This window comes from Meriones unguiculatus, chromosome 3 (assembly GCF_030254825.1).
Source record: "Meriones unguiculatus strain TT.TT164.6M chromosome 3, Bangor_MerUng_6.1, whole genome shotgun sequence".
In the NCBI taxonomy this organism is placed as follows: Eukaryota; Metazoa; Chordata; class Mammalia; order Rodentia; family Muridae; genus Meriones; species Meriones unguiculatus.
Window position 1 is genome coordinate 170,115,769 of NC_083351.1, and position 14,321 is coordinate 170,130,089.

Here is a 14,321-nt window from a genome sequence, read left to right on the forward strand (position 1 = left end):
GAGGTCACAAAGGCCTTTAAGCATCTCGGGTTCTCTTAGTGTGAGCCTAGGGAAGCCACTGGCCATCCAGACAGTGCAGAGGTCAGCTAGGCTATCAACCACCCCCACCCCCAGGCTTCTAGGTGAAAAACAGGTTATACAGCTCTTCCCTTGAAGACACAGGCCTGCAGGTTTAACATTCAGGGTTTCCCTAGTGCCTATCTGTGAGCGTGAGGACAGCTGTGCTCTCAGCAATGCTTCCTGTGCTGTTTACTGGGGTACATTTTCTACGATGATAATGATAGAAATAAACATCTTATGTAACTAGTCTCAGTTTAGCCCTCTCATCCACCTCCTAAGAGCCCATTCAATATGCACCCATTCCTGGGTTAGTCCACACCTTAACACCTAAAACTTTTGAGGGGGGTACTTCATGTCTAAACCAAAATATTGAAGAATGAGCTCCTCTGGTTTAATGGACGAATAACGATTACATTCTTTATGGTAAAGAGAGCAGGTATTTAATAACCCCTCAGGTCTTTGTGTATACAGACTTTCCTTTCACAAAGCAACAGGGGCGGGACAAGCCCGGCAGGGTGGTGCATGCCTCTGATCCCAGCACTCGGAAGCAGAGGCAAGCAGATCACTTGGAATCCAAGGCCATCCTGGTCTACATCACAAGTGCCAGGCTAGCTAGACCTACGTAGTGAGACTGTGTCTCAAAACGAACAAAACCAAGCAGAAGAGCAGGGCAGTCATACACTCACATAACTGATATGATGAGTAATCTCAGTTGCCCCCGTGAGACCTAGAACCACAGCCTGTGGGAAATGATCTTGAGTACACTCATTGAATCAGGGCTTGCCTGCTGTGAGGGGCACCACTGCCTGGGCTGGGGTCTGGGACGGCACACAAAGGAGAAAGAAAGTCTCTGAGCATAAGCCCTCATTCCTTTCTTCTTCTGTGGTGACGCAGATGCAGCGTGAGGACCTGCTTCAAGCTCTTGCAGCCTGGGTCTCACTGCCATGATGGGCTGTACCACAAACTGTGAGCCAAAAGGGAGTCTTCCTTCCTCAAGTCTCTTTGTCAGAATGCTTTATCACAACAGCATGAGAAGAAGCTATGACAACCAATGATACCCGAGTCACCGAAAGAATGAATTTTCCCTAAGTGTAGCAAAAGTAGAAGGAGTTTGACAATTACGTTAATTAGGCTTTATTATGGCTTCGGCCTCTCTCCACTCCAAACGTTTCATTGAGTTTCCATGGTTGATATAGTCCTTGGTATTTTTTTTTTTAATGTTGACAGAGTCAATTTGACCTTGCTCACAGGACTATCCTGTTCAGTTTAGACTTCTAACCTTGCAAGGGAGCAGTGTAGTCCATGACGTCATACCTCAGTGTGCCGACGTGCTTGAGGCTGTGATCTGAATACACAGTGCTGGAGCTTGTAGGCAGAAATGAGCCTGTCCCTACAGGACTTAACACTTCAGGTTAGAGAACAGAGGAGGAAAATAAAAAAATAAAATAAATAAAATAAAATGTATTGGTCAGGAAGCTAATTGTGGAAAACTACAAAAATCTCAGCTACATCAAACTACACACAGAAGAAATACATAGCCAAAGCTGCCAACAAATGCCAACTATTCTCAGGAAGTAAATCTCTGTCAATGAAGCATTGTATTTTCTTTATTTGTAACTCCAGTTTCAGGGAAATTCAGTGTCCCCTTCTGGTCTCTGAGGGACCAGGTATGTACATTCAGGCAAACATCCATACATATAAAATAAAGAAATAAAATTTAAAAATAAGAAGTAAGGACGTTGCCTCAATAAGTAGTAAGCAAGAATGTTGACTTCTGATCCCTATACATGCTTACACACACACACACACACACACACACACACACACACACACTAGATAGATGATAGATAGATAGATAGATGATTACCCTACATAAGAAATGACACCAAATTTTATGAGAAAATATAAGGAGTAAATAATAATAATAATAACAACATCAAGAGACCAGGCACAGGCCGCAAAAGCAGGTTACTCATTCTCAACATTTTATGACGCCTGTGACATCTGTCAACATTTTAAATCTTTTACGTTTTGAAATATAATTTTTCAAATGAATACGCATCATCGTGTCTAATTTTCAATTTATTTCATATTCTTCAGGAAAAAAATGTCTAAAAATCTAGGTCTCTCTTACTACCTGGCACCTCCCCAAACACAAATCTGAGGTCTACTTAAAGTCCTAGGTGCCACTGAATTGTGAAGCACATTAGTAGATAAATAAATGCATTAATTAAGCAATACTCTACATACTCTCTACATACTTGCTTTCAATAGTACTTCTGAATTATCAATGAGACCATTGATGGGAAACACTTAGAAAGGGAATAAGAGCCGTATCAGTGTGGACTGCCACCTTTATACCCTTGTAAATGCAGGCCCTGGGAGTCTGGATGCTTGATAGTCAGCTATCTAGTGATATTTCCCTAAGTGTATGGGGTTCCTGGGACTGTGCGGGTGTAAAGATAATTCCTGTCCAAACTTGTCTTCAGAGAGCTCACGGTCCACAGCATAAGAATGCTGTACTGAGCATAAAGGGAGAGATCAATACTACATTAGTAAGCTTCTATTTTTTAATTGCAATTCACATTTTAGAGCAAAGCCCACAGTTACACACATACAGATTAATAAATGATAATTATTTTTACCTGACGTGCACTCATATAGCTCTGTCTTCTAGTCAGTTTCACAAAATACGGGTTATACATAATCACTAACTCAAATTTTTAACTTCATAATAAATTGCAGTCTATCGTTTGAAAAGTACTGTTCTTGTGACTTTGTCTGAGTGTAGTTTTTTTTTTTAATCCATGAATATACTTTTTTAAAAAAACTTCATTATCTACAGTAAATTTGAAACTTTACTGGGTGAAAAAAAATGTTGTTGAGATTCTATGAGACCTCTGGTCTCAATTCTTCAAATGCATGCTGTTGGAGAAAAATGTCAGCAATTCTACATACTTAAGCTCAGACATGAGAAGAGATACTTGCCCTCACGTGCCTACACTCTCCGTGTCTATACGTTACATTAGATTGTTTTTGCACAGTGACAACTGCAGTGAAAGCTCCCTGCAGGGACTCACAGGAATTTGAGTGAAGGGGTTATTTTACTGGTTCTTCACCATCTCAAAATTACATTGAGCCACAAGGGCTTTCTGACAAGACTTGGCAAGCTCTGTGCTATTGCCACGATTGCTTAGTCTGTTGACAAGTTTTTGATAAAAGGATTTGTCTCTTTATTCTAAAGTATTTGTGAGTGTGTATAATCCTGTGTACATTTAATTTTTTATTCTTTAGGATTGTAATAAAATTATATCATTTCCCCTTTCCTTTTCCTTCCTACAAATCCTCCCATAGTGCCCCCTTTTTGCTTTTTTTCAAAAACCATGAACCCTTTTACCACGAATTGTTGTTGGTAGTGGTGCGTGTGTATTCCTAAAAATCATAAATACAGCTTGCTCAGTTTATCTAATGTTACTTCTATGTATATGTTTTAGGGCTGACCAGTTGGTACTGGATAACCAACTGCTGTGCTTTTCCCTAGGGAAGACTATTTCTCCTGCTCTCAGCATTCCTTAGTTGGCTGTAGTTGCTTGTATCGAGTTGAGGCCTGATGAGCTTCCCCTCCCAGGTTTTCCTGTCGTTATCATTCTTGTTCAGGTCAGAGTTAAGCAGCCGTGATGGTAAGACTTCATGGTTGTAGCTTCCCTGACGTTTCCAGGAGATACAACCTAACAAAAAATGTCCTGGTCCTCCAGCTCCTGCAGCCTTCCCATCGTCTTCCACAGGGATTCCTGAGCCTTGGGAATGGGAGATGCATTGTGGACGGGTGCAACGAAACTGGGACCCACAACTCTGCATTTTGATTGTGGTTGTCTCTAATGGTCTCCATCTGCTCCAAAGGGAAGTTTCCTTGAAGAAAGATGAGAATCACACTTCTGTGTGGGTATAAGGATAAATATTTAGAGTGTAACTAGAACTTAGGCTGGGTTTGAGAAGCGGTAGCAAGTTCTCCTCCAAGATCCGTGACTTCACTAGTCCTGTGTAGTTGGCGATTTTTTCAGTACTAAGCACATATATTTAATTCTACAAAAGATATACACATGAATAGAGATATGTACTTTCCTAAATATTTTTGCAGTATTTATGCTTTAGTTGCCATATGACAGTAAATAATTTTCGTAGAAATGTGTCATATTGATGAAATTGTTCTACAAACGTTCCTCCTCAACACAGAACTCAACAACACTTAAGGTGTACATTAGGTCTGTGTGCCTCAGAAGAAGGAATTCCAGAAGAATAGCAACAGTCTCGGTGGAAAGAACTACATTCTTAAAAGCAAAGGTATTGACAACATTCTATTCCAGGAGATGAACAAAACGTGTCCTCACTCCACATCTCTTTACGTCTGAAGGAGAAATACAATATCCAGTCTTCTTATTATGCTCTGACCAGATTTCATGAGCAGATTCATGAAATCCTCTGGCAAGTTCGATAATGAGAAAAAAAATCAGTGAGGACTCTGTTCTGCAACTTTGGGGTTTAAGAAATGCCCCCAGTGTCAACCATGGGTTCATAGGATATTGTGGTGAAGTTACTTGCTCTGAAAGAGCTGGCCAATTTTCATGCCAGCTAGGAAGACATTTGGTGAGGTGAGTGTTACAGGAGGAAGAACATGAATGCATGAGATGCTGAGGCAAATCTAGATTTTAGGTATATATGAACTAGATATCTGTGTTATTGGTGTGTGCCCAATGTTTTTATTAATTTTTAATTTTTATTTATTCACTTTACATTTCTATCCTTGCCCTCTCACTCCTCTCCTTTCAATCCTGTCCTCCCTCCCTGTTCTGCCATCCCCCCTCCCCTACTCCTCAGAGAAGGGGACTCCCCCATTCCTCACCCCAGCATATCAAGTCACATTAGGACTGAGCACATCCTCTTTCCCCCAGTGTTTCAAGTTAAATTAAGCTTTACATATTAGTTAGTTCACCACAAGAGTTCAAATATCCATGATTTTCTTGTTCTTCATATTTGATATAAAATTCAGTAATTGCAATTCTCAGTATCAAAAGTCTCTGTTTTAGAGGGCCTCTGAAAGGCTCTGCCCTGAAGACTATCAAAGCAGACACTGAGACTTATGGCCAACTGTTGGGCAGCGTGCATGGAATCTTATGTAAGAAGTGGGAAATAGTAAGATCTGGAGAGGACAGGGTCTCCACAAAGAGAGCAACAGCACCAGAAAATTTGAACACAGGGAACTTCCCAGAGGCTCATACTGCAACCAAGTATCATACATGGAGATAACCTCGAACCTTTGCACAGATGTAGCCCATGGCAATTCAGTGTCCAAGCGGGTTCCATAGTAATGGGAACAGGGACTGCCTCTGGCATAATCTGATTGGCCTGCTCTTTGATCACCTCCCCCTGAGGGGGGAGCAGCCTTACCAGGCCACAGAAGATGACAAAGCAGCCACTTCTGATGAGATCTGATAAACTAAGATCAGAAGGAAGGAGAGGGGGACCTCCCCCATCAGTGGACTTGGGGATGGACATGCGTGAAGAAGGGGGAGGGAAAGAGGGAAGGGCTTATGGGGGGATACAAAGTGAATAAAGTGTAATTAATAAAATAAAAAGTAAAAAAATGTAAAAAAAGGATGAAATGTGAAAAAAGTCTCTGTTTTTAAATTTAAATTTAAATTTCTGAAGTTCACTTTTGCTGTGACCTATTCTTTGTTCATATCCCAATTTTTTATGCTCTCTCTTGGCAATGTGTACTTTCATGCCATTTACATATGGCTGATGCTCTTTCTCCTAATTATATATTTTTTTCTCCTTTTCTATAATAGCAACCTTTATGATCAAAGTTAGATAATTTTCCTGGAAGTGGATCCCTGTCACTCACACTGTGAGTGAGCCTTGCATGATTTTTTAATATTTCTCTTTCCTCCTTTATTAAATTGGAAGTTCTTGAAAATTGAAACTGTGAAAAAAAAAAAAGAAAATTGAAACCATGTAATATTTATATTTTGTTCTTCATGTCTTATATAGAAATTGGTTCTGGGTTTTAATACATTAATCAATTCATTGATGCATTTACTCAATATGACTGCCTTGTGCCTTTATTAAAGGTTATTGGGTCCCTATTTTATCCTGAGGAAGTTTTCTCTACCCTGTCTGAATCTTTCAGACTGTGTTCAGTCAGCGTTCATGGGGATACTTTGTACTTCTCCTGAAGTCTTAGAAATTCTTCATGCAAGAAATAGGCACAGGTACCCCATCTGTCTCTACCTGGCAAAGTGTCACTGATGGTGGGTGAGGCCATTCACCCTGAATTGACATACAGGAATTACATTGGCTTATGCGTGGCCACATTATCTGAAGAGGCCAGGACTCCTCTGAATAACGTTGGCTCCTTCTGATGTCAGAGGTAAACTATTTTAAAAACTTCTGTCACTGCTAATTTTCTTCCTTGTCATTGATGGACTTCTTTAGTACATTAGATCATAAACTACATCTAGATCAATGGCAAAATCAGGATAGCAACTTTCTGCCCCATATGGTAGGTAGTCTGATAACCTATAAGTGAGATGTCTGTTTAAAAATTTAAAGATGTCCCTGAATTAGCATCATTTCTCAGCTGCTAGAGCCCATAGTCAGAGATTTAGCTTTCATAACTACTGGTTCTCTGAAGGTTTCTCTCATTTATTGTATCTAGAAGCTGAGCAGTGTTCTTACAGACATGAGTTTCCCAGGAACTATTTGCCACTATTTAACCTGTTGTAAAACTTGTCCCAAAATTCTTTTGTCTTGCTTGATATCCAAAGACAAGTTTTACCCTATTTAATATGTAGATCAGATCATATTATGATATTAGTAGCATATAATTTCTGAACAAAATGATATTCTCTGAAAAGACCTTCATTCACTATTTTTCAATTGAGTAACAGAGAATAATAGGAAATAGCTCAACAACCTTGGGCCACCTTGTTTAAGAAAAACAGAATTTTTAAGGCGCGGCATTACACAGCTCTCTACAGTTCCCCCTTTTTGTTTTAGACACATCAGGCAAGAGTAGAGGTCTGATCTCTGATATTAGAAATAAATTGGGACTTTGTACCGATGTTCATTTAGGTGTCATCCACCCAAAGAGCATCAGACCTGTCTGATACCTTTTTCTCAGAGGTGGGACCTGGGGCATCAACCCGCATGCAATCAGACATGCTCTCCTACGCCTTAAAGATGGAACTGATTTCCGCCTTCCACCTTCCTGATGGTGAGTGCTCTCTGTCACAAACAACTCCATATTTGGCTAAGGCTGAGGATCTGGCTTGCTTCCATGTATGTGGACCTATCTGCATTGCCCACGTGGCACGCTGGGGTTGGCTACCCAGAGGCTATTTAAGCTGTAGGCTGGCTTTCCCCAGGGTCAGATGATTGTTCAAGGTTCCTGAATAAACTGCATTGAAAAAAAAAAGAAAAAGAAATCTAAAGATCCAATGCAATTCCCATCAAAATTCCAACACAGTTCTTTACAGACCTAGAAAGAGTATTTCGTTGATTAAATTCTTTTATGCTTAAAAACAACCAAATATTTTTTTAGTTTGGAAAATTCTGACAAAAATGAATTTATGCTACAGCTCTAGTAATTCAGTAGCAATTAGAATAAAATACATGATGTATAAAATCAGTCCTGATTATGTGGGACCCAATGCAAGGTTGGTTGTTTCTAAATGCTAGCTTCTAGGATCATGTCCATCCATTTTTCCTGCTGTCTTCTGAGTACCATACTCTCTCTATTCTTCTGTAACTTTGGGGTTCTCTCTCTCTTCTGTATAGGAGATGTGACATTAAAACACTTCTATTTAAAAAAAGAAAAAGAAAAACAGAATTTGTCAGTATTGCCTTTAGCCACGGAAGGAAAAGTTATTATTAAATAGAGTTCCAAAGACCACAGAACCCAGGTTAGAACTTTCCCATAGGGTCAGCTATAACAATTCCATCTGCATTTGCTATAGTCAGTGTAACCCATCACTGGGCACATTGGCACACACCTGTGCCAGCCCTCATGACTTTGAAGGAGAGATTGAGAGCTCCTGACCAGCCAGATTTAGTAGAGAGCCCGTGTTCCAAGAAAACAAATATTTAAAAAGCCCAATAGAATCCCTCAACTGTGTCAAGAATCAGGCTTTCCAGACAATTTCTTTTTCTCCATTTAAGAAAGTCTTGACACTCAACTCCAGAAACTGGCACTTTAAGAAACTTTAAGAGCAGTTCTAATGAAAGTCTTGTTGCCTGATACCAGAGCACCTTAATTATTTTTATCTTCCTTTTTGGAATAGCTCTCAACAACTTTTTCTTAAGTGTAATGGCTACTTGTGATTGCCAGCGCTTGGAGATTTATCATCACCTGGAGGAAAACATCAGCATGTACTGTAAAGGCATTTCTAGAAAGATTTTACTGAGATGAGAAGATTCACCCGATGACACCGTTTCAGTGGCTGGGACCCCAAGCTGAACAAAAAGGAAGGTGGGTGGCACCCCAGCTTTTACTTCTGCATTCTGTCCAGCTGTGTTACAACGCTATCTGCCATAGCTGGAGATGACCAGAGTACCATGGCTTCCCCACAGGGCTGGAGTACACCTTCTAACTATAAAGCAAACCCTTCTTTGTATTGCTTTAGCAAAGAGAAAAGTAATTATGATAGTCTGTATGTTTGTGCTAGATGCTCTCATTATCTGTTCAAGATGATACGTTGGATCCCAAATGAACTCTGAAGATATCCTCCTGGCCATTTTCTTACTCCCCTTTCAGCTACTCTTGAATGATCACTGCTGTGGCCACAGAAATAATTAGGTGGAATGTTGTGTGATGAGTAATTCCTCAGCCCTAGCATGAAATGAATACCTACAAAGTTCACATTTGACAAATGTTTCAAGATCACAATCAAAATAAATTTTAATTGTTGGGATTAAGTTTTTAAAAGGAAAGAGATGAGCAAAAAAATGAAATCAGGTTATTGTTCTAGGGTCTTCACTGACTTCAGTAAATTGAAAGAAGGATAGCAGAAAGAGAGGGAAAGGAAGAGAGAGGGAGGGAGAAAGAGGGATGGAGAGAGACAGAGCAAGAGCTATCAAAACAGCTTGGGAAAGTCAAATTTTGTTATATTAGTTTTCCTTATATTAGATAATTTTAGAATTATAAAAATGGCAGTTTCCTTTGAGTCCATTTCATCACTGCCTGCTTCCCTAGTACTTCACAATTTTCCAATATTCCTCAGAATCTTTTGTGTGTAGAGAAAAACATTCAGAGATAAATAGTACAAGCCTCCTTGGGTCTTTAGACTACCAGAAAGTCTACAGATGCTTTCTTTTTAATAATAATAATGCCAGATAAGTGCACTTCCACAAAGATTATAGCATATTATCCTCACAGTAATATCCCCGGGGAAGATATTATCCTCATCACACATATGGAAACAAGCTCAAAGAGGTTAAACAGCTTGTGTGATGACAAGTGGAAAATAATGACCTCTGAGTACGCCTGCTGTCCTTTCCACTTTGCGTGGACTGACTGTCTGCAAAACACGATCGGGGAGTGAGAGCTACTCTCTGTCAGCCACGGCCAAAGTCGCGGAATAAAATGAATCAAAGCAAGATTCACTTTTACTCCCCAAACTGTGATTACCTCAGCTTTGTGATTTTTATACATTGGCTCGAATACCAGTAGTAGCAGGAAAGCTATTAAAATTACCATTATTTTCCACTTCAACGTAATCATATCCGCAGACGTCTTCTCAGACGTCAGAACTTCTGTACTAGGGAGACCGCAGCCTCGCAGAGAAGAAACCTTGTCTTCTTTTGCTCAGATTATTATGCCCGGGGTAGGATCTGCTTTTGCCTCTAGACTGTGTGTTGTCTAGAGAACATGCCCAGTGCGTTTTCTTTGTTTCACAGAAGAGGTCTCCAGAAGAGCACGGATTTTAATTTGAAAAATAAATAAGTGCCCTTGAGAAAGGATAGTGGATGTGTTCCCATATCCTCATTCATTAGCACGAACTTCGTGAAACACAGAGATCAACGGCTGGGCTCAAGGTCAGAGGCGGTGGAGCACACAGACTTGGATAAGCCTTTAAAAGAAATTTGAAAAAGGAAAATGTAGTTTCTAAGTTAGACTAGTTGCAGAATGAACAGCATATTGTATGTGCTATGCTAGAGGTATGTTATGAATAACAAAAGCCCTGGCGCATTTACATATTTGTTTTCAGCAGTCCTGGCAGTTGGATTTCACCATTCTGCGCCTCTTTGCCAGAATCACTAAACACTGGTACATATGGCATCTGAAGTACCATATGCCATAGAAAATGCTAGCTGATGCCTATACTTCTATATTATATTTTTATTTCAGATTTTTGCAGTTTGAACAAAGAATAGTCGGAAAAAAACAAAATATTGGACAAGCGGTAAACAGTAAAGTGAAAAAAGATGCCTTCAGAGAAAGCAAATAAAGGAAATGAATCTATCATGAGTTAACATGACTATATGGTAATGAGTCAGATATGAGAAGTAATTGTTTTGCATGAGCACATTTACATAGCCTTTCATTTCATTGTTTTTGAAGCTAAGAGCTACAGCACGAAGATTGAGGGGTAACATATTTTTCCTACCTTATTCTGTCTGACATTTCTTGCTAAAATCAAATCTCCATTTGATTGAAGTTAATTAGTAAGAGGACTACATTTGGTGCATCTAAATTCAGGTTAAAACAGAACAGTTTAAATATCAGGAATTACTTTTCCAATATTTATTCAGGTTTCTAACAGAGATTTCTAGTGCAAGGTAGGTGGGATTTTTGCTGTTGTTTAATTTGTTTATTGTTTTTCTTTATTCGGGGGGTGGGGAGTTAAAACAAAATCAGCATGCCTGAAAATTTTGCTTTATCAAAACAAGAAAGCAAAAAATGCCAGACCAATATTTTAGCAATAAGAAAAATACCAAATTATCTGGATAGGTCTGGCATGTAACAGGAATGTTTTAACCTCTGGAGGGGGAAAGCCTCATATTACAATGTTCCAAATGTAGTTTACTCTCTTTAATAACACCAAAATTCAGGCACAAACTGTCCAGCCTCCCTGTGGATGATGCCGCAGAATGATCAAGTAATTCAAAATTGTGCAACCTGACAGAGTATTAGGACAGCGACTCGGTGGGTGAATGCATAGCTCTGAAGGAGTAAGGAACAAGGGAAAGAAAAACCTACATTCATGTAAAGCGTTTATGCTGTAATATTTAAGCTTTAGATCACTTAACAAAGTATTTTTTTAGCTATCCTGGTATAATACTTTATAGCTTTAAAAAGCTTGTTCATATTCTGTCTCATGGAAACAAATACACAAAGAAGGCCAAAGTTTCCTGAAAGCTTATTTATTCATGAGAGTTCTAAGGTTTTGCTAATAAACCTGGGGCTGTATTTTCTATGCTTCAGTCATTTCAAAATCCAGAATTTCAAGTTGTCCAATCTACACAAGAAACTAACAGAAGCATGGGCTCAAGTTAGCCTCCCTTTCAAAACGCTGCATCTATAAGCGAGGAAGACAGGTTTGCTTTTGAGAGATGCCCGAACAAATGATTGTACACTTTGGAGCTTAAACCAGCAATCCACGGTTTCGTCACAGTGCTGAACCCCACAGCGCAAAGATGTCCCAATGGACAGGAGCATACAGCCTTGCTTGTCCCTGTGGCCTCCAGGGTTACTTCACCTGCTGCCCCTGCGGCTCCAGTTTCCACCTTTGCCTTTTGGTGAAGTTCTTCTCATCTTCGTATGTGTTGTTCTCTTGTATCTTTCCTAGGACACTTCTTGTTGATGTTTGTCAGTTCATACTTTTCATGTTGAGATCACCTCAGATACTTAATTGTATCAACCAAGACACTTTTTCCAAGTAGAGTCATTATATGGCTTCGATTTCTGGAAAATGGAAGATATGGGGATCAAAAGCTATGTAGGCATATCTTTGTATAGCCACGTTATTCAACTCACTTTAGTTCAGTCTCTGTGTCCACCCGCTCTCTTCCCTCACACTTTTAAAATCATAGTTATGGTCCCCTAGTGGTTTCAAGCCTCAAGTCATTAGAGAAGTAATTCCCATGTACAAAGTTTTAAACAAGTACCAACAGTTGAAAACAAACAAACAAACAAGATTATTGTATGGACCAAGTATGGCTTAAACTCTAGATATGATCTATTCTGAGATAAAATTGTTCTCCCTGTGTAGACACAAAAATTAAGAAAATAAATGTCTGTTTCTAATTTCAGTGATGAAATGGGTACGTACAAAGGAGAAATCACATTCAGAAAAGAAGAAGAAGAAAAAGGAGAAAAATAAAAGAAATTGAAGGGAATAAAGGAATTCCCTTCCAAGTAAGTTTGAAAGACAGCAGCAGGAATTCTATGAGTTTGCCTATGAATAAGACTGTGTGCCTTTCCATAAGAAGACCAACAGACCCAACAAATTTGGGCCCAGGGGTACTGTGGAGACTGATGCACCAACTCAAGGACCATGCATGGATAGGACCCCTGCTCCCTGCTCATATGTAGACAAACAGACAGCTCAGTCTCCATGTAGGTCACCTAGAAAAGGAACCAGAAGCTGTCTCTGACATGAACTCTGTTGCCTGCTCTTCAGTCATTTCCCTCTGGGCAAGGCAGCCTTACCAGGCTGCAGAGAAAGAGGGTGGAGGCAGTTTTGAAGATATTAATCCCCCTTTCTGAGGATTAGGGGAGGGGGATAGGGGGAAAGAGAGAGGGAAGGAGGGTGGGACAGGGAGGAGATAAGGGATTTAAAATAAATAAACTAATTTAAAAAAAAAAAACTATCTTAAAAAAAGGCTGTGCCTTGATCCCATGCCATTTGAGACTAAAACAATGCATAGATCCTCTCCCACATGCAACGCTTCACATTGAAGTCCTTATTCCTTTTCTCTCCAAGGAACCCCACTTTACAGTCTTTTGCCTGCATAATTTTGAAGGCTCCATCTCATTCTGTCATTTTGGTCCTTATCTTTTGGAGCTCAAATTATCAGTATGCCTGATTACAAAATATTATCATAACTCTTGTGGGTCTCCACCAAACGTCAAATATGTCACAGGGGTGCACAGCGTTAGACAAGAAAATCATTCACAGAGCTTTTCTGGATCACCATATCTCTCTTCCAGGTATCTTCCCCAGATCATTGAGTGGATCTTTAAGTCACAAACCTAATTGTTTGAGTAAAAGCTTTTCCCAAGCTTTCCTCCAGAGAACGCTTGCTTAACTGTGAATCTCATTCAGTAAGCTTTGCAGCCTGGATAGGCAAGAGCCCCTCAAATCCTCAAGTCCTGCTTTATTTTTGGCTGACATTTTCCTCCTTAAATTGTGTCTTGCCTACAGTACAGGACTGAGAAAGAGAAAAGGTTTCAGAGACCACACTTTCCATGCCTCCCCTGAGGATCCCTCCAGCCACAGATTCCATTTCCTCTCTTCCTATTCTCCCCATTAGTGTGGAACATAAATCATCCACGGTTTCTGCTGCCAGAAAGCAATTCCTCGAGTGTATGAAGCCCTTCAGTTTTCAACATTGTCCCCATTCAAATGTCCAGTTCTTCCTGGACTATCTCTTAGCATCTTTATTTCTACTCAGCCCCTTTAAAGCAATAGGCTTTTCTACAATGTATTTCAATGTCTTACATCCTTAATAATTGCCTAATTGTTATGTAACTGAGCCAGAGAGGACCTCTCTATATTGGCTGCCAGGCTGTTTACTTTTTCATTAACTAAGAAGCCTGCCAGCAGCAAACTCAGACATTCACATATCCGATTGTTTTCCAAAGAACTCAAATAGGCAGACTATTAGCTACTTCTAAACTGTCGTCTTTGCATGATCCCATGAAATTATGTGCAGCACTGATAAGATAATTGCTAGCAGAGGATTAGAAAAGGTCTGAAACCATGAAGACTGTAAGATGCTGGTAGCTTCCAGAACCCTCTGGCTAGAGACTCTCCACTATGCTGGTAAGGGACATCTCAAACATGTATTCGCTTGCCCTCATGAGGTCTTTCGTGCACTGCTTCTGAGAGGGTCCACATCGAAACCTCTAGACAGTGCCAAAGTGTGAGGGACTTCCTGTAATATGCAACTCTGTCCTGATTAAGCCTGATACAGTCTGTGCGCTCCTGCTCTTTCTTGATCATATCTTTTGCTTGGTCAGCCCCTAAAAACTGCATCTT